Source organism: Triticum dicoccoides, chromosome 7B (assembly GCF_002162155.2).
Source record: "Triticum dicoccoides isolate Atlit2015 ecotype Zavitan chromosome 7B, WEW_v2.0, whole genome shotgun sequence".
In the NCBI taxonomy this organism is placed as follows: domain Eukaryota; kingdom Viridiplantae; phylum Streptophyta; class Magnoliopsida; order Poales; family Poaceae; genus Triticum; species Triticum dicoccoides.
In genome coordinates this window covers 661,494,674-661,500,033 of record NC_041393.1, presented here as the reverse complement: position 1 = coordinate 661,500,033, position 5,360 = coordinate 661,494,674, and the positions used below count along the sequence as shown (strand labels likewise).

Genomic DNA, 5,360 nt, shown 5'->3' with positions numbered 1-5,360 from the left:
AAGATGGAATTTTTCCTATGTTTCAATTGTTATGAGATGCCATGGTACTATTTTTCAAATATTATTAAGAATGCAAAAGTTTTTTCACCGCAAAAAAAGTATATAAAGGACGCAGTCTAGGTATTGTCCTCCAATGTAAATTTGGGTAAATGTTGTGTGTAAGCAATACCATCAAAAGCTAACTGACAATATTAGTCTGAATCTGACTATCCCAACACACTTTGGTGGGTATGTGGCAGCGCAACGATGAACCAGGTGTTCTACTTCATGGGTCTCAAGTACAGCCGCCCGACTGTGGCATCCGCGCTAACAACACGCTCTCGGCGGTGACCTTCGCGCTGGCGGCCGCGCTCAAGATGGAGCCCGTGGCGGCGCTCGCCGGGAAGGCCAAGGTGGCCGGCACGGCCCTCTGCATGGTCGGCTCCATCACTAGTAGAAAAGGGGCAATGGTCCAGGCCGGGTCAGCCCATTAGTCCCGGTTCAATCCAGAACCGGGACCAATGGGGGCATTGGGCCCGGTTCGTTAGCCCCGGGGGCCGGCCGGGCCACGTGGGCCATTGGTCCCGGTTCGTCTGGACCTTTTGGTCCAGGTTGGTGGGACGAACCGGGACCAATGTGCCTTGCTCCTGGCCCACCACCATTTGTCCCGGTTGGTGGCCTGAACCAGGACCAAAGGTTTCCCTTTAGTCCCGGTTCAAGCCACGAACCAGGACCAATTAATTGCCTATATATACCCCGCGAGCAGAGCACTCTCACTGCTTTGTTTTTCGTGGCCGGCGAGGAGAAAGCTTTGTGGTGCTCTAGCTCACCTCCTATGCACACGAGGTGTTCGATGGAATGCCCGAGCCACACTACTTAAGCTTTCTCCTCTCCAAGCTCCACCTCCAAGCTCCATTTTTCTCAATATTTGTCTAGGTTTAGCGGTCTGTCACGTCCCGTCCCCGTCTTCACCGTCGTCGGTCGCCCGCGCCGATCTCGTCGCCGGCACCACCGTGGTGAGCCTCTTGTTCTTATCTTCTTTCTGAAAGGAAAAACAACTCTTACTTGTATGTTTATATAGATACTTGTATAATTTTCTTACTTCTATTATTGCATCTTATATAGTGCGATGGTTTTGGTATCCGCCCCCGTCGGCCCTCGTCCTGTCTATGATTCAGATATGGTATATATTATCTTTTCATAACTATTGGTTCATTTATTGTTTATGACAATTATGCCGACCAACATGACATAGATTTTATTTATCTAGGAGGTTGTTGAACCGGAAATTCCAACCGACCCTATTGTCGAGAGGTTAAATTTAGTTGAATAAGAAAACAACTTGTTGAAGGAAAAAAATAGAAAAATTGAGGAGGAGAAGATGATATTGGAGTTGCATGTTGCGGATGTCGTCGATGATCACAAGATCAAGATGGATGCAATGCGCTTGAAGATTAGAAAGATTAGAAAATATGCCATTCATACCGAGGCTTGGTATCATTATGCCGTTGGATCAGTTGTTACATTGATTGTGATTATGATCGCATTTGTTTTCGCATTGAAATGTTTTACATAGTTTCAGTGTATGGTTTAATTAATTTAGATGCTCTGCAGAGCTTTATGTTGTTAGATGAGAACTATGTATGTACTTTGGTTTTAATGTGATGATGAACTTCTATTCATTTGGTCACTTAATTATCTACTCATAATGTTCTGTAATGATTTTTGACACACTTAATTATATATAATGCACGTAGATGAACCAGCAATGGATGTACGGTTCAAGACACACCTCTGAGTACATTAAGGGCGTGCATGATTTTCTCGAAGTGGCTGAGGCAAACAAGCAGAATGGTTTTATGTGTTGTCCATGCCCTATATGTGGGAATACGAAGTCTTACTCTGACCGGAAAATCCTCCACACCCACCTGCTTTACAAGGGTTTCATGCCACACTATAATGTTTGGACGAGGCACGGAGAAATAGGGGTTATGATGGAAGACGGCGAAGAAGAAGAGTACGATGACAACTATGTGCCCCCTGAATACGGTGATGCTACTGAACATCAAGAGGAACCAGACAAATGTGCACGATGATGCTGCAACGGGCGAAGCTGCTAAAGATCAAGAGGAACCAGACGATGTGCCCGATGATGATGATCTCCGTCGGGTCATTGTCGATGCAAGGACGCAATGCGAAAGTCAAAAGGAGAAGCTGAAGTTCGATCGCATGTTAGAGGACCACAAAAAAGGGTTGTACCCCAATTGCGAAGATGGCAACACAAAGCTCGGTACCGTACTGGAATTGCTGCAGTGGAAGGCAGAGAATGCTGTGCCTGACAAAGGATTTGAGAAGCTACTAAAAATATTGAAGAAGAAGCTTCCAAAGGATAACGAATTGCCCGACAGTACATACGCAGCAAAGAAGGTCATATGCCCTCTAGGATTGGAGGTGCAGAAGATACATGCATGCCCTAATGACTGCATCCTCTTCCACGGTGCGTACAAGGATCTGAACGCATGCCCGGTATGCGGTGCATTATGGTATAACATCAGACGAGATGACCCTGGTGATGTTGATGGCGAGCCCCCCAGGAAGAGGGTTCCTGCGAAGGTGATGTGGTATGGTCCTATAATACCACGGTTGAAACGTCTGTTCAGAAACGGAGAGCATGCCAAGTTGATGCGATGGCAGAGTGAGGACCGTAAGAAAGACGGGAAGTTGAGAGCACCCGCTGACGGGTCGCAGTGGAGAAAAATCGAGAGAAAGTACTGGGATGAGTTTGCAAGTGAGCCAAGGAACGTATGGTTTGCTTTAAGTGCGGATGGCATTAATCCTTTCGGGGAGCAGAGCAGCAATCACAACACCTGGCCCGTGACTCTATGTATGTATAACCTTCCTCCTTGGATGTGCATGAAGCGGAAGTTCATTATGATGCTAGTTCTCATCCAAGGCCCTAAGCAACCCGGCAATGACATTGATGTGTACCTAAGGCCATTAGTTGAAAAACTTTTACAGTTGTGGAATGGAAACGGTGTACGTACGTGGGATGAGCACAAACAGGAGGAATTTAACCTAAAGGCGTTGCTGTTCATGACCATCAACGATTGGCCCGCTCTCAGTAACCTTTCAGGACAGCCAAACAAGGGATACCATGCATGCACGCACTGTTTACTTGACACCGATAGTATATACCTGGCAAGCTGCAGGAAGAATGTGTACCTGGGCCATCATCGATTTCTTCCGACCAACCATCAATGTCGAAAGAAAGGCAAGCATTTCAAAGGCGAGGCAGATCACCGGAAGAAGCCCGCCATGCGTACCAGCGATCACATACTTGCTATGGTCAATGATTTACGCATAATCTTTGGAAAGGGTCCCGGCGGACTAGCTGTTCCGAGTGACGCTGGGGGACACGCACCCATGTGGAAGAAGAAATCTATATTTTGGGACCTACCCTACTGGAAAGACCTAGAGGTCCGCTCTTCGATCGACGTGATGCACGTGACGAAGAACCTTTGCGTGAACCTACTAGGCTTCTTCGGCGTGTATGGGAAGACAAAAGATACAGCTGAGGCACGGGAGGACCTGCAACATTTGCACGAAAAAGACAGCATGCCTCCAAAGCAGTATGAAGGTCCTGCCAGCTATGCTCTTACCAAAGAAGAGAAGGAAATCTTCTTTGAATGCCTGCTTAGTATGAAGGTCCCGACTGGCTTCTCGTCGAATATAAAAGGAATAATAAATATGGCAGAGAAAAAGTTTTAGAACCTAAAGTCTCATGACTGCCACGTGATTATGACGCAACTGCTTCCGGTTGCATTGAGGGGGCTTCTATCGGAAAACGTCCGATTAGCCATTGTGAAGCTATGTGCATTCCTCAATGCAATCTCTCAGAAGGTGATCGATCCAGAAATCATACCAAGGCTAAGGAGTGATGTGGTTCAATGTCTTGTCAGTTTCGAGCTGGTGTTCCCACCATCCTTCTTCAATATCATGACGCACGTCCTAGTTCATCTAGTTGATGAGATTGTCATTCTGGGCCCCGTATTTCTACACAATATGTACCCCTTTGAGAGGTTCATGGGAGTCCTAAAGAAATATGTTCGTAACCGCGCTAGGCCAGAAGGAAGCATCTCCATGGGCCATCAAACAGAGGATGTCATCGGGTTTTGTGTTGACTTCATTCCTGGCCTTAAGAAGATAGGTCTCCCTAAATCACGGTATGAGGGGAGACTGACTGGAAAAGGCACACTTGGAAGGGACTCAATAATATGTAGGGATGGATATTCTTGGTCTCAAGCACACTACACAGTTCTACAGAACTCTACCTTGGTGACCCCGTATGTTGATGAACACAAGAACAGTCTGCGCTCCAAACACCCGGAGTAGTGCGACGACTGGATTACATGTGAACACATCAGGACTTTCAGCAGTTGGTTGGAAGCACGTATCAGAGGTGACAACATTGTTTGTGATGAGCTGTACTTGTTATCCAGGGGACCATCTTCGACTGTTACAATTTGGAAAGGATACGAGATAAATGGGAATACATTTTACACGATTGACCAAGATCAAAAGAGCACCAACCAAAACAGCGGTGTCTGCTTTGATGCAACAACCGAGAGGGGAAAGGACACATATTATGGTTACATAGTGGACATATGGGAACTTGACTACGGACATGATTTTAAGGTCCCTTTGTTTAAGTGCAAATGGGTCAATCTGTCAGGAGGCGGGGTACATGTAGACCCACAGTACGGAATGACAATAGTGGATCTGAAAAATCTTGGGTACACTGGCGAACCGTTCGTCCTAGCCAATGATGTGGCATAGGTTATCTATGTGAAGGACATGTCTACCAGACCGAGAAAGAGAAAAGCTAAGGAAGCGAATACATCATAAGATGAGCCAAAGCGCCACATAGTTCTTTCAGGAAAAAGGGACATCATGGGAGTGGAGGACAAGACAGACATGTCTGAAGATTATGAAAAGTTTCATGAAATTCCTCCCTTTAAAGTCAAGGCTGACCCCAGCATCCTGATAAACGATGAAGATTATCCATGGTTACGGCGCAATAAGCAAATGACACAAGCGAAGAAAAAGTGAAGACTTTCTCCCGCAACTATTATGATGATACCATGCCAACTTTGTAACTGACGAGTATGATACCATTGTCCGTTTTGTACATGCACATGCTATGTGTGGGTCAATTTATGATACCATGCCAACTTTCAACTTTTTCAGAGTTCATTTGAAATGCTTTAATGTCTTATGGTTTGGCCCTCGTAATAATTAAAAATAGCAACAATAAGTATTTTGTTGTAAGTAGAAACAAAATAAAATAAATAAAGCAAGAAAGAAAACAAAAAAACAAAAAA

General features: G+C 45.5%; 1 pseudogene; it reads left to right on the top strand.

Annotated features, from left to right (window-relative positions):
• Positions 1-246: 246 nt before the first annotated feature.
• The window catches only part of LOC119339316, a 12,808-nt pseudogene continuing 7,694 nt past the window's right edge, over positions 247-5,360 (top strand).